Below are 24678 nucleotides of genomic sequence, written 5' to 3'. Positions count from 1 at the left end.
CTGATTCACCCGCGGCCAACGCACCATGATCAGATCACAGCTGGCCCGAGGATATGCTTTCCAGTGCATTTAGCACTTGGAACAGTCCCAGGTTTCAGGAACACATGGGAGGAGGAAGGGACAGCTGTGAGACAGAGAAAGGAGCTGATTTCTGCCTTCCCTCAGGATGAGCTTTTATTTCATAATTTGATTGAGTTAGCAGCACTTGAGATTGTAAATTAATTTGAAGCCTATCTAGATTTGAAAGGAGGGGTAGATTGGTGCAAAGGGGGATCAAACAGGCAGCGCACTCTGTCCTGCTCAGCTATGGCACTGCCTGTGGCAGCTCTCAGATGGCTCCCGCGTACTCACCTGCATCGTCTTTCAGCTCAGGGCAGGACAGCTCTGCTTCCCTCTGCCCAGCAGGTTACGTAGCAGCTGAGATGGTGAGAGCAGGGAATGACCCGAGCGTGACTGGGAGTAGTGCTGGGCTTCAATGCCAAGCTGACCTTTTCATTTATCACTGCAGTACAGCACAACACTTTTGAGTGATTCCTGACGTTTTTGTTCAGATTTCCCGCTGAACAGTAAACAAACCATTCCTCACCTTCTAAACTAAGCTCCCCTGTGTTTTGCATGCAGCTTTGCTGCTTCACTTAGGGGCAGCTGCAGCTCAGGGACAAATGAAGTGGTGCCTGTCCTGCAAGTCCTCTAAGTAAATCTGGAACCTCCTTGTGATCTACCAAGTCCTTCACTTCTCAACTGAAGGCTTTGTCACTCTGTCTTGCTTCCAGAGCTGATCCAAGAATGGCGGCTGTGATTGCAGGTGCTGCCATAAGCTTCTTTGCTCCACTACGGAATTTCAGTAGTAATGTATGGCTGGTCAGGGAAATCTGCAGTTCTCTACCTGTGGCCTATACCATCTAGGTCTACAGAGTACCGTAGTGCTTCAAAAAGTCAGTCTGTTAATCAGCAAAAATCATAAGCCCACTTTTTCTGTTTCCCCTTTCAGGGCCCCAATTCTATACAGTCATGGAAGTTAAACCTTGAAAAGACCTGCAGGGTAGTTCAGTACATCTCCTAGTAGTGCGGGATTGTACTCTGTTAAAGATTTCTATTTGTATGTCAGTTTGGTCTTAAATAATCTCTGCAGTGTGATTTACACATTTTCTTGAAATATGCTCAGCCTTACACATCCCCAGTTTTTTGAAGATTTTCCTGAAGTTATCTGAATGGTTTCTTTAAAAATTAATGCAGTTTCTCTCTGTTAAAAACCTTTGCTCTCCTGCCAGCATGGTTCATTCTACCAAAAAAAACAGTTCAGTTTCCCTTTAAAAGGACTACTGGGGCAGCCAGCCTTCTATTTGGCTGGGCTGCTTCCAGATCTCGTTTCTCAACCCCACCCTTCCCCTTTTCTGAGGAGGAGGGGCAGCCTTCATATTTTCCCTTTAAGCTGAGCTACAGAAAATAACTTTGCCAAAATGTTTTACCTTGGTCGTATACCTTTACTGATGTTTTCTGCAGAATAAACAAAGCAGCAAAGAATGTTGAGGGATGGAGGAAGCGAGGTGGTTGGGGTGGAGGAGAGATTGCACTGGAGAGTTACGGCTGCAGCCACTCAGCTGTAGCCTGCCTTTCAGAAGTGCTCAAGATCTGCTCCCGCTGCTCAAGGAGCAGAGCCAGTTGTAAAATCATGTGCAGCTTGATATAACATGAGCATTCAGCCCTGCAGTCTAAGCATATGCAATGCACACGTCACCATAGCATATGTGCAAATTAAGAATAGTGACAAATCAGTCTGATAATACCAAGATCTCAGCTGTTCTTCAGCCATTTTCCTGTTCCAAGAGAGACAGTGCCAGCCATTGCCATAAGGAAATAGGAGGATTTCTGGGGATAAATATGTTGTACTTCGTGCCCTCCAAATTGGAAGCTCTGACTTTGCACCCCATGTAATATCTGCAGTGCCCCAAACTAGGGCTTCGCCATGGGCTATGCCAGCTCTGCGTGTCCAGGTACTGCTGTTGTCTTAGGGAATCAAAGACAGCCTTGTTCACTTTTACAAGCCTTGAGTACCAAAAACTTGTGACATAAGAGCATTTTCTGGAGCAAGTGAAAGATCCTGAATTTTGTTGAGATTGTCAATTCTGCTATCTTTTGGAGCAAGCAAAATATCCACAGAACTGTGAAGTAGGTTCCACCTCCTGGTTTTGAAGGCAGACAGGAGCTGTTGGGATAAAGACCTCATGTGAAAAGGAGAAGCTCTTTGTGAAAGAAGTATTTGTAAATGTTGCTGCCTATTGAATGAATTCAGTATGGTTTTAATGACATTTTTGACAGCAGGAAATGGTGGCAATTATGCAGTTGTTCACCTCTGTGTTGTCTAAGAACAGTGCTTTGAGCTAGTGGAAACGTTTTTACTGTAAACAAAATCAGTTATTGTTTAGGAGCCTTGAAAGCAGATTCATAATAGCCAGCATAAACCACTTAGTGCAGATGAAAGGGGTCAGGAATCTGGGCAATTCTTAAACAATTTGAGGCTTGAGAGGGAACCTCAGAATCTCTGCTGTGGTCACATACGAATCACAAAGAACATACTGGTCATGTTTGTGTATATCCCAGAGGATCAGTTTGTGAGCTCTCCTGCATATGCTGGTGGGTTGAGAGGCACCAGAACAAAAGGGACCATGGTTGGAAAGATTTGCATATTAAGGAAAAGAATGTGGAATGTATGTATTATGTGTAGTAAGAGTGTGGAACTAATGGCTTATGACAGGGATACAACTATGGAATTAATGTGTTTTGGCAGCCAGGCATTAATATGGAATGGACAATTTTGGAGGAAGCAGAACTGGAGCACATAAGTAGTTGAAGCTTGTCCTTTGCATAGGAGCTGTATTGAAGAAAGGTTTCTTGCAGATGTATGTATGCAGTTTATCCATATATCATTGCTAGGAAGTAGATAAAAATATTTATTTGTATTTGTAGAGTGTGAGAAGCTTTTACTCTCTGTTGAGTTAACATGAGGAATCCTTTTGAGCGCACATCCTGCCTTTTTTGTGTGGTTACAATTTAACTGCCATCATAGTTTCGTTGTTTAGGATTCCATTAAAAATGTTTAGGCTTTTCTATGAAGAAAATGGAGATGGATGTATTTTTGGCTATCAAATTGGAATTATGATTGAAGAAATGGCAGAGATGAGGATGTTGCAACACTGTGCAAGCTGGCTCTGAATGGTGGTGAAAATGAGTGTGCCAGGAACAAACCATCAAAATCATAGAATCATTGTATAATTGTAGAATGGTTTAGGTTGGAAGGGATTCTAAAGATCCTCCAGTTCCAACCCCCCTGCTGTGGCGGGGTTGCCACCTACTGGCTCGTGTCCAGCTTTCTGTCCACCAGGACCCCCAAGTCTGTCTCTGAAGGACTGCTCTCAATAAGTTTTTCTCTCAGTTTGTACACATATCTAGGATTACCCTGACCCCAGGGCAATACCTGCACTTGGCCTTGTTGAACCTCATTATTTTCTTGTGGACCCACTTTTCAAGCTTGTCCAGGTCCCTGTGAAGGGCGTTCCTTCCTTCTGTTGTATCAGCTGCAACACTCAGCTTGTTGTCATCAGTGAACTTGCTGAGGGCACACTGGATCCCACTGTCTAGGCCACTGATAGAGATGTTGAAGACTGACAGTCCCAAAACTGATGATTGAGTGGAGTGCGGCATAAGGTGCATGCGTGGTGTTGTGGAAGGAATTGTCACTTACGTGCATATTTCTGCTCTGTTAGCCTAGATAGAATTGTCCCCACTGAACTATTAGCTAGAACTCAGTCTCTGCTGTTCCATTTGATGTGGGAAGCACTAGATATAATTGACTTGAGACTACAGAAAAAAAAGGTGTATGGCAGCCTTCAACTCAGCCATAAGCTTGCTCTCTCTGAGCAACACCTCAGCATACCAGTAATGCACGATAGCATTGTTGCTTTCACAGCTGCTCTGAAAGTGGCACAAGAACACTGCAGGAGCCTAACATTTTCTTTGCTGAAGCCTTGGTTGCATAAGGGAATTGAGCAGCATCGTTGTTCCAGATACTGCTGCTTCATAAACGGTATTTTGTTATATTGCTGCCATCCAGTCTTTGATCAAGAGGAGGCATTGCACAAAGGACTCTGTAGGATGAAAGCCTACAGATGGTAATATCTACCATGCCTGGAGTGGTTGGAGTGGTATGTGTAGTGTGTGTAGATGTTACCATCCATAGGCTTCTGTTCTGCAGAATCTGTCTGAAACACTGCTTGTCAGCTTAGCTGTGCAATCCCTATGAGACTCAAGGTATCAGAGAAATGCTGGTTAAAAGGGACCTCTGGAGATTTCTAGCCCATCATTCTGCTCAAAGCAGAACTGTTGCCTGGACTTGAACAGGTCAGCAGTGACTTTGTGTAGCCAAGCCGTGGAAATGTCCAATGATGAAGAATGCACAACCTCTCTTGGTTATGCATTTTGATACTGTACTACTCCCCTAGCAAAATGTAAGATGTAAGATTCTACGCATTCATTCTGACGTATCTTAAAGACCTAGAGGTGGAATGAGATGTACTCAGTCCTCTGAAAATTTTCCCTTGCAACTCTAGTTTCTTACTAGAAGGAAACACTGCCTTGAGAACAGTGTTTCTGTCTTCTTGTCACCTGTCCCACTCTACCGCTAGAGACTATAAGATGTCATCCTAAAATCTATGATGAATGAATCGAATGTCTCTCTCTCTACTGCTCTCTACTACCTACACAAACTGTCCTTCCCACTTTCCTTTTTCTACCAGAGAGTCGTCCCTTTCTGTTTTCTTAGAAATAAGATCACTTTCACATCTGAAGAAAAAAAAAAAAAAAAAAGGCTTAAGAAATATCTTCAAGATGATCCCCGGTTGAATCATCAGCACCACTTCCTGCTTCACCCTCCACCTCCTTTGAGTTCTCTCAGTCACATACCTGACCTGATCCTAATTAGTCTGTGAGAGTTAGAAAGTTTGCCGCCCGTGGTGTGGCTGTGGGCCAGACAGGCAGAGTTCTCAGTGCCTGGTACTGTAATTGTTGTGAAATCTTTCTTGATGGACAGAAGGTTATTCCTTGTTTAAGATTTTTTTTTTCCAACAAATGTTCTGGAAATGTGCAGGAGCACATTTTGGAACTCAGAAAGTTGACTCTTTAGAGGCCACAGTGGCAAAAAGAAACCCATGTCTTTAATGTTGCTCTCAGATAAGGAGGATCAATAGCACTTTTCTTTCCAGGAATGTTTAAAACAATCTTCACACATTTTGTCCTGCTTTTACAAAACTCCTTATTGTTTTCTAAGTTCTGTTTATGCCTCTTGTCTGTGGACACACTGGAGTCTTTGTTAAGTCCCCAGGAGAAGTATATGTACTTCTAGGATATTAAGACTTGTTTCTCTTGCTTCTCTTTACCAAAACATCAGCTAGTTCTGCAAGACCAGCTCTTAAAAACAGCCATACCTAGGAGATATAGGATGAGCCACTGGTCTTTCTACCATGCTATTACACTGCTTTGTGTAGAGGGGAAACAAAGCACAGCCTGATGGTTTAGGCCACTTCATTTGTATCTTGTTCAACTGTGCTTTTTTCCTATCCTCTACTAACGGTTCTGTAAATCTTCCAAGGAATGTACTTCTGAACAATAAATGTGTCCATTTGTTTGCTTGGATATTGAAGTGCTGTAATCTTTTCTCCCTCCTGAATTGTCAGTTTCAATATCCATCAACATTTTTGTTGGGGGAATGAAGTACACTGAAAGCAAATGCCTAACAGGCGCTGAAGAATAACTAACATTAAAACCATTATATCAGTGACTTTAATTCCATTGTCTGTGGATCCATCAGGGTGCACTGACTGCTGAGGAATCTGCAAAAGATAACTGGAAACAGCAAAAACATTTTCAGGAAACTTAAATTTGCAACACAATCATCAATTCTGCTTTGGAAAATGTCTCCTGTTTGTTCTAGGTAATTTCTCCAAATGAGCAGAGAGCTGAATAGCAAGGAAGAAATGATCAGGTATAGATCATTATCATGTATCCAGCCTCAAGGTGCTAAGGGTGCATGGGAATAGTTCCCATCTGATAACAATTTAGGCACCGTTATAAATGAGTTGTTTCTGTCAAGGTCCTTGAGAATGGATGGCTGCATCACAAAAAGCAGCTTTACATTTTGGATTAAATGGATTGATGATAGTAATCCCAATAGAAAAAGCATAAGAGGAGAACTGTAATGGGAGCTCAGCAAGCCTCTCAGTTCTGGAATTGATCCATTGGTTGGCAGAGGGGTAGGGGCAGACTGAATGGGTCTTGAGCTTTGTGCATTAAAAATGTATTCAACTTCCTATCAGCAGAAATTTTACGTAAAAATGAAGGCTGCAAAAGTTACTTAGTTTTAAAGGTCTCCAGATCTGGAAGTGTGTTCCTACCTTTTCTGTTACCTTTGGAAATTGTTGTATATCCAGCATAAAAAAATTTGTGGACAAATTCTGCCTTCAAGATCTGTAAACCTGATCAGTGTTTTTAAACCCCTGGAAGCAATGCTTTGTTTATCTCCAGAAGTCCAAGAATAAGCTGATTTTGCTATTTTTAATCTATCCGGAAATATGCAAAGAGGAGAGCTTAATTGCAAACAGACCAAACCTTATATAGGAAATGGGTATGTCCCTTGGGGGCACCTAAAAAGTAATGTCTGAAATTAAATTCAAACACTCTTCTCCCTTGCTCCCTGAAGCACGTACTCTTGGAATGAAAGAGAATGCTGTATGCTAGCATAATATCCCAGCAGTTTCTTTCCATTATAAAACTTAGGCTATCTTAATATTCAATTGACAGATGTTTCTCAGCATGTATGAGCTCGAGGTGACTAGTTGGATTGTTGTTTGTAATGAAATCACAAACACAGAGAGCAGAGGAAAAAGTAGAAAAATAAAAGCTTAATTGCTAAGATCTTAATTTGGTTACCAGAGAAAAAAGAAGCAGGAACACTGCGATTCCAAAATTGCACCCACACTTTTCTCAAGAGAGTGCTACCACACCGAGCCAGCAAACAACACTAAAACTTGGCATCATGAAAGTTCTTCCCGTCACCTGCCCAGTGATTCTGAAATTAAATTACACCCTGTCATAGTTAGCATCCAAAGATGGACCAGACGTGTTTAGCTTAACTAAAAATCTCCCCCCGCAAAAAAAAAAAAAATAAATAAAAGGAATTACATTGTTTTTATACAGGCACAGAAGCAGGCTCTGACTGTCCGTGCCATTTTAGTGTTAGCTCTTCTACAGTTCACAGCAGGACCATTGAGCACATCATGTTATTCTGTCTGGATGTGCCCTACACCATGTCATGGGGTTTGGCTAGAGCACTGGATCAAAGCTGTGTTCCTACAGGTTTGGAAACAACCAAATGTGGGATGCGCTCATCCCAGGCATTCGCACTGTTGCACATCTGTCAGTAGAGCATGTTTTGCTATACTCTCACAAGCTGAAGTGGCACAGCTGCGCCACCTGAAGAACACAGCATGCTGATCTGCTTGCTGAGTATTGCCTTCAGTGCAGAAGGGTCTGCCGTGCCCCACACCATCAGTAGCACTTCCCTGCTGTCTGCACACAGTGTCTCTTGAATCTGCTTCCTAGCCTCCCTGTTCCATGGCCTAATAGCCGTAGTGGTCTGGGTAACGTCCTGATTGCTGAGCGGCCTGCTGGCAAGAGTGCACACAGGGGACCCAAAATCTGTAGATTTATTGCTTCTAAACCAAAAAGTATATTAAAAAAAAAAAGAAGAGATAAAAATAGATGAGGAGCTTGGGGACCGGAAAGGCAGCCAGTGGAGATTAGATGCACTGCTGGTTGACTCATCCAGCTTATTTTATTGTAGCACAGCTCCAATAACGGCTGTATTATTTCAGCTTATGTGCAGTGAGCAGACATTTGTTTTGCATAGAAGCTTTTTCACATAAATGTGCTCCATTTTTCATTTCTCCTTGCATCTCCCAGCTTTTCAGCTGGCAATTGCACATGAGAGAGGTGATGGCTCCAAAAAAATGTTAGCCAACTTCTCAGCTGGTATAAATCAGCAACACCCTCTGGTCTTTAATAAAGCTATGCAGCTTTATACCAGTTGAATCTGCCCCAACTTTTCCTTTAAAACACATCCCACCTTATAAAGAGCTGTGTTTTCGTCAGTGGTGGATTCTGAAATTAATGAAAAGTACTGGCCCAGCTGCCTCATAGAGCAAATACAGTGTGCATCTTGGCAGGATCAGCTTTCCAGTGTGTGGCTGCTTTCAGTCGGAGGGACTTCTTTGCCAGAGAACAATAACAGCCATCATATGCTGCCTGTGGGACTTGAGCCGTGACCGAATATCCTGCAGAAGGTCTGCACACGGGCCAGACACTGCATGCTACCCACTGCCTCCCAGCGTCTTTAGCCCCTGCTTTACTTCAGTTCATTAAAACTGTTGTGTGCTTGCATGTAAGTGGCTACGAGGAACAGCTGGGGAGAAAAGACGTGGAATGTGTGTCAGTCTTCATTAGCTGTTCTCACCTTGCTTCACAGCTTGAAAAGTGCTGCCATGCCAAGTTGGGCTGCATTCAGAGGCAGAGATTGGAAATAACTACAGGGAAAGGGAAGAACAAGCATTTACCATAACCTGAAAACAGGTGAAACTACACCTACCTCACAGGCTGTGCATTTGTTACAAGACGGTGGTGTTTTGCAGCTTTTAGGGTGTATACAGACTGAAGGAATACTTTGGATTCTGTGTAGCTTTTTAGAGAAGGTTGTTAAAGGGAGATTTTCTGGGACAGAACCTGGTGATCAGGAGGGTCATTTCTGACCCATGTTCCTGTGCATCTCATTATCAGTTCTTGAGCAAGCCAGACTGTGGTGCAGGCAAATGTTGTGTGGCTGCTTAGCTGTGGTAACAAGAAAAAGAGCCTTTATCTCTCGCATGTTTGCGTGAGCACTTTTTTAGCTGAAGGAAAGTCTGTGGAAGAATCTGCCAAAATGCGACTTTGTTTTGTCAGAATCTTCTCCCTTATTGTGGAAGCTTTATGTTAACAGGCTTTTCCACAGCAATGTTGTGACTAGGTGCAGAGCTTGCATCCCATCTCTACCAGAGACACAAACAGATACTTAAAAAAAAAAAAAAAAAAAACCTGAAAATCTAGTGTTGCCATTCAGACAGCTATATAACCAAAAAGAAGGTCCAAAGTGATATACAGTCAATTTATACAAGTGCATATGAATTAAATTTACAACTACCTTTGTAACCATCAACTATTTTCTATCTTTAAAAAAATGGCTTCGTTGTTTTTTCATAAACTTGTCAATCTCATGAATATCCAGTGACAGTCTTTTACAGGAATAAGTGGTGATGTAACAGCAGCGTTGTGTAGGATGAGATAAATTTGGGTATGAAATAAATGACGACCTCCATAGGAGGTAGAGTTAGGAAACTAGTGTGTGGGAAAATTGGAGTGAGTGAGAAGGCAGCAGGGAAAAGGAAGCCACAGTACAAATTAAAGATTGGAAGTAACAGGACTGGATGCCAAGAGCCTCAGAAAAGAAAAAAATATATATCCTTGATTAGCTAAACTATTTGTTTTACTATATAAAAACTGACCTCCTCGAAGAGCCCTGAGCCCTGGCCTCCTGGGTGTCTGAGTACGTGCAGGCGAGTCGCTGCCATGCTGATGGCAATGCAAATACTTCAGCAAGAATCTTCTGCCCCATGGATTTCCAGTAAGACCAGGTGCAAACACTTCAGCTGGCAGGATCTCTGCCCACGTCAAGCCTTACATTTTATTCAACCTGGCAATACACGCTTTCCTTTTTTTTTTTCCTAAATTGCTGCAATAATCCATTGCAGTTCCATTAGCTATGTGTGACTGTGTGTGTTGAAGGGAGCTGCCGTCTCTCAGAGCAGCCCAGGCATGACTTCCAAAGGGACCAGCTGACAGCACAGCAAGCATAATGAGCCCACTCCCCCAGCTGAGCTCCACACAACCACAGGAGGGACAGGAGTCCCTCAGTCTCCTGCACTGAGGCCTCCATAGGCCCCAGTTCCATTGCTGCAGCCAGCAGGATCCTCCGCTGCCCTGCAGGTACGGAGCTTTTCTGGTGCCCTCATCCTGGGTCCCCAGGGATTATTTCAGCTCTTCTGACCTGAAGACTTTGCCCTACCCAGGAGATGCTTTTAAGCACTATGTTCTCATGGAAAGCCATGGACCAAGCCTGAACCATGGATCAATTACCAATTACAGTGGGTAATACAAATGACCACTTACGTTAAGATGGTGTCATCTTAATGTAAGTGGTCATTTGTATTACCCACTATTACTGATAATGTTTTTCTCCCACTCATCCATTCCCAATGGCATCACCAAGTTGAGTCCAGCCTGTAGAAAGGGAAATTCGAGAGCTACAGAGAATGTGCTTGAGCACCTAACCTGGGTGTGCTTCTAGCGCTTGCTGATGCTTTTTGAACGGGAATTGTTCTGCCAAGGATACAACACGAATGAAGAGCTATTGCAGACAGAGCTGCTTACAGAGCACAGACGGGGAACTGAAACCTTTTGCCAGCAATTCGCCCTGTTACTTGTTCTCTAAAAACCCATCTTCCATCACTCTGTAACTGCAAAAAGTCATAAGAGAGGCCAGCTTGTGAAACAGCCTGGTACAATTTAATTAAATAATGTAAAGACTGCAAGTGAAGAACTCTTTAACAGAGAATGGAAACATTACAGGACTTCTTCATGATGGAACAAGATTGAAACAAGCAACATTTAACCTTTGTAAAAACTTCTAGAAGTGAACCTCTCTAAACACCTCTATTACAATCTGAGTTTTATAGGTGGAGAAACAAAGAGATGATTGTATTTATGAGGCCTCTAGCAGGTGTGTCTGTACACATAGTCTACATAGAGCTCTGGTCCTGGAGCTAGAATCTATATTCAAGTTCGGGACTATACCTGGAATCATGGTCAAAAATGAGTCATGTGGGTATCTAATTGCACATTTTTGGCCATAAACCAAACCTTTTAATCTGTACTAGTTCGTTCAGATTGCACAAGGCTACAGGGTGAGCAGAACATACTTGTATTGAATTGTTCTAGCTTTCCTTGTTTGAGTATATTAAGGAAGATGAAGAAGGTCAAGTGAAGGCAGTTCGCAGGGACCTTGAATGCAAGGCTTCCAAGCACTTGAGATTTACTGTGCTTAAAGGTGTATTCCAGCATCCTTTCTCAGGAACAAAACAGATTTGAAGCCCAACCAAAATCAAGTCCCTCAAACAAGCTTAGCTCAGGAATGTGAGAGCACAATATCAGCAGCAGAGGGACATCACTAAAAAAGGAAGAAATAATATCAGCTGCTCTCTGTTCATACTAGATTGTTCTTCCAAGAATCTCAAGTCTTCTGAAATGCCACTAAACTCTCAGTATACCCTTTGGATGGCTGGGTGTTACAGATGAGGAAACAAAAGATGGGAGGCTGTGCAGCCATTGCATGACACAGTGGCATTCAATTTGGGGTGAAGCTGCCTTAGGCAGTCAACACATACTTAATATAGACGTCTATATATGTGATGTCTATTTTCAGCTGTACTGTACAAGACCAAAAGTGGTCCAGGGCTTCTAATCTCTTTATTTACCTATGAGATTACACAGTCACTTCAGACATTTTTTGTAGGCTTCAACAAAAAGGAATAGAACAAGTTACCAAATAGTTCCAGAAGACTTTTGCAACTGTTGGTGTGTAGGTTTGTTGTTTCTGCAGAGGCAGGAGAGCATCACAGTAGAAAGTGAAGGCAGGAGGGGCTCTGAAAGAGATGCTCATGCACCACAAAACAGTGCATAGAATATGCTACCTAATTGCTAAAGTACAATGAGTGTTCAAAGCCACATTAATGCCACATGAATATTGGAAGCTATTTGTTGGCCAGGAAGAGAGAAATGGAACATTAACAGTTTCTGAACATGGGCAGGATGCACACATAGGAACAATTTTCATTGCAAGTTTTTAATTCTACTGGATTTTTTTGGAAGTATCTGCCTGCTGTTCCACCACGATCAGAATGAAGACGAGGGATTGCAGTATGATTGTGTATAATCAAAGAATATTAGGATGCTATAATCACAAACTAAACAAGAGATTTAGGCAAAGTAGACTATGATAACAAAAGAGAAAAAATAGAAGGCTTACCCTTACCCTGGGCTCACCCACAAAACACCAGTAGAGGCAACCTCCAGAAGAGATCCTTCCCCACTGGCAGTCAGCTCTTAAATAGGTCTAGGAGAGGTGCAGCCAGGCTCCACCCCTTCCGGCAGCACAGGTGAATTGCCTTCAGCTGTGCTCCTCTGGCTGACTCCTGGCTCGCCTCAGGTGATCAATCAGAGGTTCAGGCCGTGACTCAGCAGTTCCCACACAGATTGGCACAGCAAAACTAGGAAACAATACAAAATGGGAGTTTGTCACATAAGTAGAGTGTATTAAACTGATTCTGTATAGTATTTTCATCCCGAAGTGCTTGAGAAGTTTGCATATAAATGAATTACTTCCCTGCGGCTTAAGTGCAACTACATCTGGGCTGAAATGCAATTGTCCTCATTGTGCATCCAGTGCTTAAGCTGCTTGTGAAAGATTTGCTATGTTATGCATTTGTTTTCATCCAGCTGTTCAGAATAAAATGAGGGCTTTGCAACACCTGATTCAGATTCACAAATTGGAAAAGGCTGTTGCTAATGCCAGAGGTCCTCCACTGAAATTTCCAAATCAGAATTCAGAGATGTGTTAATACATGGCCGTAAACAATTACAAGCAATAGCATGTAAGCCCTGCTTGATGAATCTTGAGGAACTGGTGGCATCGCTTGCATCTCTGGAAACTCGCTACTACAGTTGTTAGGGGTGGCAGGTCATTTTGTTAGGAGTTCGCTGTGTCCTGGTCTCTCTCTACTCTTCCTCTTCTTCCAAACACCTGTGACTTAAAGAGAACCCCTGAAGTTGAGAGGGAATTGAGAGGCTAAAGGAATTAAAAGAATTTCATGTTATTTTTCCATCATATAAAATATCAGTAGTTGACGCACTTCCTTCACAAGTTCTACCTTTATATAAGAGATTTGAAACAGCCTAATTCCACACATTTTCTCAGTAGTTCCCAACTTCTTTTGATACTATTTCCTAACTACTCATTTGATGAGGAATAATGAAGCTAGAGCAGTAGAACTATATCTGTATATATTGCGGATGTCTTACATTTATTTATTCCTGCATTATCAGAGCTTGCTTACCTTGGCAAGTACAGTATGTATAGTAACAAGAAGCTTGACGTACCCTGCCATCTTTTTTGCACTAGTTCCTTACTCTAAAGTTACCTTTACTCAAGTAGAAAATAACAATCAAGAGAGGTGATATCATTTTTTGTACATTCATACTTTTTCCAAAGTCAATAACAAAGCTGAGACTATTCTGTGATTGTCTTTTATATTTTCTGCTGGATTTCATCCCCACCATTTTTAAGCAAATCATCACCTACAAAATCTAGCTCTGGACTTTGCATCATTGTATTTTCATCAAATGCTCCAGGGATTAAGTTTGAACCTGCCAAATCCCTCCCAATCTGCAAATCATAAATTTGTAAGTGAAAAAAAATTCTTTGTGTTTGTGAGGAGAGGGGGTTTGCCAGACCACTTTGGCAATCACAGCAAGTGGCTTATGGTCAGTTCTCTTAAAAATTAAACAGTAATCCAGGAAACCTTTTTACACTCATGGGCAAATGCCAAATCCTTTCTCTCTGACACTTGGATTTTGTTAGTATTCACTGCACAGAAATTACTGTCCTCCAGTTCTGACTATATTGCAAGAGGATTAGCTCAATTCTCTTCTGGGGACAACTCTGTCTCGTGTGTGCCGTTAAGATACCATGGGGCTGCATCCTCTTCAATGACCTCTTTCATTTTCTGCAATTGTTATCATTTGTAGTCAAAGTCAGCTGGATGTCTTATAGCAGTGCCCTGGGGTTGGCAGGTCACACGATCAAGTTGCACACATCTCCTAGGGCTCTCATTTCAGCAAGTCTTTGTGCCCGCTGCTTCTGCACGCATCTCAGCTCCTCCGTAACCCTGCTGCATACCTGGCTCTGACAGTGTCTCTCCCCAGTGTTTTATAGCTGCTGTGAGAAATTAGCATTTTTGTCTGTCTAGCCAGCTTCGTTTCTTCTCAGGCAGCTCTGAAGCCCTTTACCATGTTATTCTGTGTTGTTTTTTTTTCTGCTGATCTTAACATCATCTGATCTGTGTAAATGCTGAAAACTTGGTCCATCATCAAACATCTGCTGTATTTTTGGAGAAATGTCTCAAGTTTGGTGAAGCAATCTAAATCACCAGAAACTGTGATTCTCAATTTGCACAAAATGCGTGTTCTGTTTTTTAAGGGCTTCTGCCAGACCCTGCTGACACATGAAGCATAAGAAAATATTTGGCATCAGCCACTTCCCCAGAGATTTTTCCTCTTGTAGGTAGTGGAAAATGATCCCTCTGTACACATGTATTCAATTCTTTTAGGTCTATTCGTAAGCAAAGGTTTCGTCTCCTTTTTTAGAATACCCATTCTGATGGTTTCACTATGCAGCTTGCGGTGATGAATAAATTCACCTCCTATTTTTGCCTCTGCTTTAGGGCACGGGGAAACCATGCCAGTGTTGTAGATTGTGGATGTGGAGGAGTCTTCAAACTCTTTTTCAGGGACTTGATTCCCCCTTTTTCCAAAGCAAAAGGCATCTTGATAAGGCAGAAGACGGCCTCCCTTTTCTCGTATGTTATTGAGGTTGCTTGCCTGCCTGCCTGACTTTCTAGCCCTGCTGCAGGACTGAACTCACCACATTGCTCTAGAGTTTTACCAGTTTCTGTTGCGGCATGGCTGCTGGCAATGCACAGGCTCACGCACCAATAAGTGCCTTAGGGCCAACACATGCCACTCTGTTACAGAGCACTGGAGGCTCTTTGTACCTCAGACACCTCCATAAATCCTCTCTCTCATAAACTCTCCATGGTGTTTAATGCTGCTGTCCTTCAGGGCGTGCATCTACTGGTGGAACCTTCTAAGGAATGATGGGGTCCTGCCTGTTTATGTTCTCTACCTGGCATATGCCCAACACCTCCACTTACTGAGAAGGGACTTGGGTTTTTGTTGCATGGTAGGGAGAAAGTGAAGCTTGGATACACGGATCCTTTTCCCATCAAGTTCAGGAGAGATCCAGGCCCAGGCCCACCTTTGGTTACCTAGGAAGGAAACAAAGCAGAGTTGTAAAGAGAGCCAGACGCGAACAACGTTTAGGGCTATGTGGCCCCTTCTAACAGGACTATGCACTGTCAAATCTCAACAGCTCACCCTCAGTCACATCATCATGGATTATGAGTGCACAACTGTTGCTAAAAGAGAGCAAATGAGAAAAAATAATAAAAAGAGGCAAAATGCAAGAGGCTTAGGAGGCCCCTGGTTTCCTTAATGGAATTAGCCCTTCCTTTATGAATTCCAGGGCTAAACTCTGTAAATGTGATTCACATACTCCCTCCCCTCACCAAAGCAGAAAGATCTGCTAGACACATGTTCTAAGTGGAGCAGGGGAAGATATGATGTGACTCAAGAGCCTGGAAGGCTAAAAGGAGTAGATGGGGAGAGCGCTGCAGCCCTTGATCTTTGCAAGATTTACTGCCTTTGCCTCTTGCAGAGATCTTTTTTTTTTCCCTGGAAAATTGCTAGCTTCTAGCAATTTGAAAAAAAAAAAAAATTGGCTGGGGCAGTAAACAAGATCTTTGAAGGGGGAAGGAAGCCAAGAGAAAGTCAGGCCCATTAGTCACGCAGCTGCATTTCCTGTCACAAAGGACCCCAGTTGAGTAATCACTCAAAATATGCTTGTTATTTTTTCCTATTTTACTTCAACTTTCAGCTTGCCAATATCTACTGTAAGAACAAATTAAAACAAGAAAAAGAAGTCTTTTATTCTCAGGGGAGAAAACAATGTAGAAACAGACACTGATTTACATTATTTTTCCTTTCTTTAATTTTCATGGTCTAAAAACACTTCAATCATTTGAGAGGAATGTAAGTAGCTCTGAGTCTGAGGCAGCCCTGGTGTTTTCAGGGTATATCATTTCAGCAGGAGTGTGGGTGTTAGAGTTCCTTGGCTCCATGTCCAGCTGCTACCAATAATTTGCTGCACAACCTTGATTGAGTCATGAATTAATTTATCTGTAATTTATTTTGACTGTATGAAAGGTGAAGATGATAACAGCTTCTGCATAATTACTTTGTTAAGCTTCACTAATAATGCTTATAAGTAATACTGGGTGTTCTGAAATTTTTGTTCAAGTTTTGTCCAAATATTTGTCTAAAGAAAAACTGGAGTGAGGACTAAAACACATAGACTTTTAATTTAAAGCAGAACATTCTTATGAGCAGATTTTAAAAGAACTTAAGTGAAAAAACGTTGGAAATAGGAACTGGACTATGAAATAGGAGAAGGAAAATCTTGCTGACGCAGTATCTTGAGATGCTTAGAGGTAGAAAAATAGAGCAAATGTGTCACAGTACAACTGCTTTTACAGTGTTGGAAGAGAGGGTGTAATTGACCAACAGTACCACTTGCCCACATCCAGATCTTAGATTTAAAGACAGTGGCTCTGATCAGTCTGGGACCATCATCAAAAGTACATCACCAAGAGTACATGAAGAAAGTAAAGCCAGAAAAGTGCCCCTTTTCCAGACTGTTCAAGAAAAAAACCCACCTCTTTTACCAGCAAGTAGAACTCCAAAACACCAAAGACCACATTTTATTTACTCAAAACTAATGAGTATGGTGACCAGGCCACCTATGAAGAATGACTGTAAGCAAGCTTCAGGGCACATAACAGGTTGTCACTTATATTCCTGATTGGAGTACCTGCCTATATGGCTACAATGAAAATGACTGCAAAGAGGAAACTCCTGTTTGGACTGTTGTGTAAGTAGAGAGTAGGTGACTGTAGTTTATGGTACAGAATAGCGCAACTTAAAATACCACACAAAAAATGACACTTACATTTGCATGTAAGTGACTGGTAATGTCATATAATTCTCTAATTTGCACACATTTGATACTACAGAAGTGTGGTGTTTTTAAAACCACAGCTTATGAGCAGATGTGATTTACACAGCAATGGAAATCACAGCCTCCTAGAGCTCATAAAAGGGTGCAAACACAAACAAATGTGAGACTTACGCTATTTGATTTAAGAGAGACTTTGAAAAGCTGTTTCTATGTATTTTGTAAAGCAAGTCAAAATGATAATTTCTGCTTATTTACACTGAATGGAAAGGTAAGAGTCTTGTGAAGCGTGATCCAAATATGAAAAATTCAGCTCCAAATTATGTTTGTAAAGTTCATCCTGTGTCTCTCCAAATGGCAGGCAAGGCAGATGGTGCTCCTCGAGAGGGCACAAGTGGACACTCCCTGGTTTGTGGTCTGAGCTAGCACCAGGCTGTAGGGGTTCCCTGCTGTTCTCACACCAGATGACTTTCACCACTACATACCCCAGCCTCCCAGATCCCCATAGTATCTGACATTCTGTGCAACAGCCATAGTTTTATGTTCCTAAAACTTGCTCTGCTGTGATGTGAGCTTATAAAGGCCATTTCCAGTGATTGTTGGTATCCTCGTAGCTTAGAAATTATATACTGGTATGTATGAATGAGTGGAAATAATTAGTTTACAAAAGCAACATAAACTTGGAACATCCTCTTTTATGAGTACCACTGTATGTGTACTTAGTGTTACAGGGGCATATAAATCACACATCCGCTACATCAGACTGTAATATAAATAGCCATCTATGGGATTAATTATTCCTGACAAGTATTTGGGCAGCAACTAATATTTATCTATTTACCTACCTGTTTACTTCAGAAATTTGTATGGCTCTGTAGACATAGTACTTGAGTATCTGCAGACCTCTGAACTTTTGATGTATCTGTTCTGTCCACACGAGTCTGATGTAGATTAATACAATTAGCTCTGTGTAAGTGTGCCACTAAAGTCCTAAGAAGAATGAGTAACCCAGAATAACCTCTGAAGTGTATGACCTCTTGATTCACCTCCTGGCTGCAAATAATTTCTCTCAGGCTTACATGGGAAACTGAGTCTTAAAGAGAAAGGTCAGATGCCCATAAGCACATAGATGGCAACAGACAGGGAAGCAGACCTCATGATGTACAGATCCTCAATCTGTGGTGTATGTATTAAATTGCCCTCCCTTGTCTTCAGTGAATTGAAATTGCTCGCGTTGTTGGCACTGCAGTGCAGGCTTCTGTGATGTGGATGGAGAAGACCTAGAAAATAGTCACTTAAAAGGAAGCTAAGTTAACTGGAGCACAGGGCAGTTGCTTACTGCATTAACAATGGAACTTGTCAGCCTTTCCACTAAATTGCTGAATGAATCTGGGCAATTCCTTCACATCCACAAGCTGCCATTTTTGTAATTTAATGTAGGGATAATAACACACTTGGAGGTCCAGGCAACAAATTTGCTATATAGTGCTGCTCCAGTTCTCATTTAAGACAGTGAAATGAGAACAATGGAAAGGAACAGAGAGAATAGTAGGTTTCCCATTGAATTGAATTAAGTTTCTATGATACAACTCAAAAATCTCACTCTGGAAATAAGTGTGGCTGGTGAGAACAGTTGAATTTCCAGTCCCATGTTGATGCAGGGCTGTTGTGCTAGCAAGGGTGCAGCTTTGCAGCTGCGATTTAGGGGTTCTGCACCCCTCACCTGTCAGCATTGAACAAGACTCTTGAAGAGAGGCTTGTGGTCCGTGGTCTGCAAAATACACAAACCTCAGGGCTGAACAGAGCTCATCGTGGAACAGGGGAGAGAACATGGAAAACCTTAGAAGTGGAGACTGCTTCTGCATGTTAACATCTATTTATTAACATAAAAAAAATGCTGAAACAGAATCCTCTGGGTCTGCCTCTGAGCTAGTTTTCCTTTCCTCCAAATACAGTAGAACTGAGCTGTATGTAGATAGGCTTTCAGAGAAAAACTGACTACGAAAGAGTTAACCTGACTAGTGGCAACACTTCAGTAAAAGTGAGAGAGGTGGAACTCAAGTCCAAGTCTTAATAAAACACAGGTGTTTTATTGTTAGGTTAAAAACTCCTAGTCTAAGACTCCAGCAAGCATTTAAAAACAAGGAAAAAATGTGCTGTTGAATAAGAAACTTGGAAAGGCTACAACTGGCCACGTTAGGCATTTATGGAGAATGCATCATTCACTGGCTCAAGCCTACCATAAAGTTCACAGTGGGAAAACAAAACACATATTACATGAAGGACACCTCTTACAAAATGCATCTGGCCTCCAATGTGTTACACCTGGGATTAACTTCTGATACTCTCCATCATCCTGGCTTTGCTCTTACTACACCCTGCAGAGTGCTCAACACTATCACCTTCCAGCTCCAGCTCTTCTTGTTTCCTGGTCTGTTTGTGGAACTTATGAGGTGGTAGGCAGCATGAACATCACATTCAGCGCACTGATAGCTCAGCTCTTGCAACTGCTTTTCTGTCAGGGATGGGACCTTTTCCTTTGAACGAGAGAATGGTTGCTACTGCAGAACTAGTGAAAAGATGCAAGGAAATCACTCATCTCTTTATTCTCCTTTTCCCCATTCCCTCCACATCCCAAGGAAGCAGTCTTAGGGAGCATCTTTCAGTAAACTTCACTGAGTTTGGGTCACAGCGTAAAGTGATTGCTGTGAACTTTGAGCTTCAGCTTCAAGTTCCTCATGAATTTTGAGAACAGAAGTAGTTACAACTTATTAAAGAGAAGTGGAACATGAAGAACTGGGGAAGTCCGAATGCACTTACAGTGGTCCGAGGCCTAGGATTGCTGCATTGCCAGTACTGGGGCCTTTAATTAGTGTTATGGAGATGGACTGGGTATTTTTGGTATCTGCATAGTGAAAATAATTAACTGCGCTCAAAGAAACTAATTCACCCAAGAGAAAGTCAGGTATCAGTTTCCCTGGCCTTGGTCTTAGTGATAGAAATCAACTGTCATTACTAGAAGAGAAGGAAAGAAATAGTCCACGGAGGACCTAATAGGACAAGAAGCAGAAGAGTGGCTTTCAGGAATTAATGCAAGAGTTTAACAACTGCAATTTAATAGGAGAGAGAGAGGCAGACGTGCAGATGGTCAGGATTTGACGTCTTCATTCCCAGCCATCATCAAAAACTGATGTATTTTGAAGAAGCTTTTTGTGAAGATGCAATGGAAACACGGACTGCAGATTAACAGAGGCCTGGGAGTAGAAATCTTCATTTAGAGTATCCCAAAAGTCCTAATAGGAATCTTTATGTCAGCCTTAATTTGCCTAGGATGAGCCCCTTGAGGACAATCAAGAGAAGTTTCTGTCAGCATCTGCTAGCTACTCCTAATTTTAGATCTTCCCTGGCCTTCTCCTTTCCCCCTTCACCCTCTAAGACTGCTTCTCATCCCACTCCTTTGCAGCTGCTGGTTCCTGTTACTAACTTGCGTCAGCACTTCTCAGACAACTCCGCTGTCATTTGTGCTTTGCTCTATGAGGGAAACAACCCATGCTTTCTGTTCCCTCCTGAAAAGTCACCACACCTCAAGCTCCATCAGAGCTAGTCAGACCCTGTTCAACACAACCTCTGGCCAGCCCGGCACATCAGACTGCAAAAACTGACAAAGCCACTGGTCTCAGTGCTGGGAAATAGCCAAGATCAAAGCTAGAAGCTCGGTTTCTTTTATCTCTCATCAAACTGGCCCTTATTTTTTCTTTACAGTCTTAAAATTACTGTTATCTTTTCTGATGTGTGTTATCACTGTGAGTCACTGAGAAGTAGAGGACAGATTTCCAATAATACGTGTATAGCCAGACTGAAGTGTTGTCAAATTGGCTTGTCTGAAATAATAATGATGTCAGTTATTGAAATATTCGAGAGAAATACTTCTATTTGACTTAAAGTGAGCGATGAACTTAGCATCCCATTTCTTATTGTTCTCATTGCATGTTAAGAATTCCTTTTCCGAATTTCATTTCCTTTATGTGTAGTTATTTTAAATGCCTGGAAACAAAAATCCTTTACAGCTTTCTTCTTTATTTATCAAATGATGCAGTTAACTGCTTGTAAAAGAAACAAGGATCCCCATCTGAGAGAATAATAAATAGGTAATTCATTGCAGGAGAGGGAAAGGAGGGTGACAGGGCTGAGATTTTGCCAATAGCACAGAAAGCAAAAAAGATTAAATTCAGAATACTGAAGAAAGTCAAATCCTTTCCTTTTTTTGGTTCCCTATCTGTACCATCTTTGTGGGTATGTTTTAAGGAACAACTAGGATATGATTAATCTTATTCTCCTCTTTTTTTTTTTTTTTTTTTTTTTTAAGAAATAAAGAATGCTTACCCTAACTACTCCTTATTTTTTGTTATTGTAGCCTAACCTAAAAGACTTCAGCACCATCCCTTTCATAGGTGATCTGTAGCTCTTCTATGGGGAGTGAAAAATACCTGAAGTGCTGGTATGTAGAGCAGCAGGATCCTATGGCCTTCATTAAACAACAGGCTAGAAATGGGCTTTAGGGGCAGCTGTGCAGATGCTTCCATCCATGGCAGGGCTCACAAGGGATAGGTACAAGTGAGTACAAAACTGTTTGTTTTTCCTTTCCCTTGCATTACTGTGGGATACTTGCAAACATTTAATTAAAGCTATTGTATACATGCTTAACTTGGAGATGGTGGTTCCTTGAAACCGTTACACAGGAGCACCAAAGAAAATACAAGGGAGTCACTGAAGGAAAATACAAGTGAATTAGAAAAGCATAGCAACTGAAGAATACATTTCCCATAATACAACAGTCAAAGGTCATGAGGTCCCAGATGCTCAGTTGCTCATGCATATCTTCTATTCTCTCCACTTGCATGCCTACTCCAGAGAGGGCAAAGATTTAATGAGGATGGGGCTAGCTTTAGCAGTTCTCACCCTTCCTTACACCCTACATCTGAAAGACCATTGAAAACCTCTTTGAAGTTGGAATAGATTCAAATTGAACGGTCCCCGTGCACACATACAATTTGTTTTTTCTCATCAGGTAGAAAAATACAAGGTAACTGTTCTCTTCCGGCAGTCCTGGATACAAACAAAGCTGTTGAATCAGACTTATTGAATTTAGGGTGGAAAGGAGTTTCTCCAATCCATCTGTCTCTTCAATCTGCAGTAGCTGCCTTTCTCAGAGTCAAACAGTTTCTACTAGCCAGGTCATTTTTTTCTCAGTCCTTAAGAAGTTCAGTCAAAATAGCGTAGTACTTACAGGAAGGTTGGCAGGGTCAAAAAGTGACTGCAAAACCAATCTCTGGTTAAAACGCATACATTATCTGCTCAGATGTAGATACCATTAGAACTCAGAAATCTCTGATTTGCTATCAGGACCTTGAAGGTGATTTCAGAGTCAGATTTGTTAAACTTGGCAGCAGTATGAACATTGTCATTTGTCATTAGCAGAGCTAACTGAGTTGCTCCAAGTCCCACTTAATCTATCCAGCTCACTACCCTACAGCTTCTGACCTACTTAGTCACTTCCTGCCTCTGATTTTCACCCAGAAACCTCTTTTCTGTGTTGGTCTGTGTCTGCCATTTAATCTTAATCAAACTTCCTTAGGCTTCCATTACTGTCAAGTACAACTCCTCTCACTGCAATGTGCACACTTCTGAGTGCAGGAAAGTTGATTTACAGCCAACAGTCTACCTCTTCTCTTACGCTCTAAGTTCAACTTAGCTTTGTTTTTCTTCCTGTATGAGTCATTCCTTCCCCTCTTTGAGACACCATGCCACACTTTCTGATCCACCTCCATTCTCAGGGGCTGAGAAGCTGCAGTATACACCATTCTTGTTGAGATCTGGATAGCTATTACCATGAGTGCACAACTACTGCATGCAGATTCAGAAGAAACTGAAAACTAAGAAATTGAGTTGGTCACAGGCTGCTACAGAAAGTCAAGTATTTTAATGTGCTTTTGCTTCAAGACAGAAATTATAACCTGCTCTTTCCCTTTAAGCCTTTCTAATGAGCTACTAAAGCAAAACACAACCACTTTGTCTGTGTCTCCCAAACCTTGCATGTCCCCTGGTGCTTCTGGGCACCTGTTATAGAGATGCTGTATTACAGAAATTAATGCTGAATTATAGAGATGCTGTACATTGGGCACCAGTTGTCAGGGGTTTGCCCGTGATACTGTAATGTACCTTTGAACCAGAGTTCTTCAGGCAGTTTCCCTTTATGACCAGAATCCAATTTAAAGATGTTAACAGAATGCCATGGTGACTTTTGCTTGCACAAGGGCACTAGCTGGCCTGGTCTGTTGTTTCCACAGCTTCTTTTACCAGCACAATGAAGCTCGAAGGGACTGGGCCCTGTGCTCTTTGGATGTCAGACACAGAGTATTTGATGGCAACAGCAACTACGTGTAAGCCATATGAGAGACGTGCTTAGTCTCTCCTTGCCTTGTGCTCTCTCACAGCACTGTTTTCAATATAAACACTTCTGCTTTTTCCCCGTACTCATACTCACACCATACTCATACTCACACTCTTGATTCTTTGTCGTTGATGTTAACAAGCAGAGGGTATATGATCATTCACTGAGGGTAGCTTCCTAATAAGAAGAAAAATACCATACAGATTGAAAGGAGGAATTAGCTACAGGCCGTTCTCATTAAGCCTTTCTTTCAACTTATCTCTGCTTAAGTTGTATTTTTGAACTGCAGTCACTGTACGGCATTGTAAGTTGAAAACAACCACTTGAGTCCTTTCCAGTGAGGCTTTGAGTGGCCCTGATACTGTGCTTGGAGGAGAGATAAGCAGCGCATTGAAGTTGTGGTATCGCTGTCGCTGAGGGCAGGGAGTGAATGGAAACACAGCCTCCCTCTGGCACTGCCTCACTCTGGCTAGGGGGAAGGATCAGGCCAAGCAGACCTAGTTCACATGCAGCAGGAGGCAGCGGCCTCCCAGCTGATGACAGATTAGACTCAGGGCCTGGGTAGTGGGAACACTGTGATTGGGCTTCAGCAGCATCTGTCTCCAGCACTAAAGGAATTACTGCTGCAGGCTGTGATTTTCTCAGCAAACTGTAATTATACCAGGAGCCTCATTCCTGCCATTTTTCTTGACAACTTAAGTAAGAAAAAAAAAAAAAAAAAGAGGGTGAGGGAGCAGAGAAGCAGAAATTGTGAAGGGAGCCGGAAAGAGGGAAGAGACATCTGTTTATTTTTATTCAGCTCACCTCAGTGGCTTTCTCTAGGCTTCTTAGATCCACATGAATCACAGCCCCTTTTCCTCAGAGTCCAGTGCCAAGGTGTAACTCCCAGCACTGCCCTGCACACCACTGAGTTAACAGGATGCATCCTCCCTGTGCACTTTGGCCATGGCAGCTGAGCTGAGCATGCCCCAGCACCCCAGGCCTGGCAGTGCCTTTGACCTGTAGTAAGGACCAGACTCCAAACCCCTGAGAAGGAACAGCTGAGGCAGAAACGAGGCCATGGGGGAGTGGGCAAGGGGAGCTGGAGCCTGGATTCCAAAGCTATGCCTAGGATCTGAGCGCT

The 24678-nt window shown here is 42.2% G+C and overlaps 1 protein-coding gene and 1 long non-coding RNA gene across 6 annotated transcripts in view; one reads left to right on the top strand and one right to left on the bottom strand.

Annotated features, from left to right (window-relative positions):
- Positions 1-24678, top strand: part of RAD51B (RAD51 paralog B) — a 345355-nt gene that overhangs the window by 310802 nt on the left and 9875 nt on the right. The gene's annotated exons all lie outside the window — the stretch shown is intronic.
- Positions 12428-23721, bottom strand: LOC122174899. The gene is made up of 3 exons (XR_006177256.1): positions 23666-23721; positions 15186-15299; positions 12428-12464 (listed from the first exon to the last, which is right to left on the bottom strand). It is a non-coding gene; the product is annotated as an uncharacterized LOC122174899 (long non-coding RNA).

The sequence above is a fragment of the Lagopus leucura genome, unplaced genomic scaffold (genome assembly GCF_019238085.1).
Source record: "Lagopus leucura isolate 7727_CA_CO unplaced genomic scaffold, USGS_WTPT01 Super-Scaffold_1, whole genome shotgun sequence".
Taxonomy (NCBI): domain Eukaryota; kingdom Metazoa; phylum Chordata; class Aves; order Galliformes; family Phasianidae; genus Lagopus; species Lagopus leucura.
Note: the sequence above shows the minus strand (reverse complement) of the source record. Positions and strands in the feature narration are given on the sequence as shown.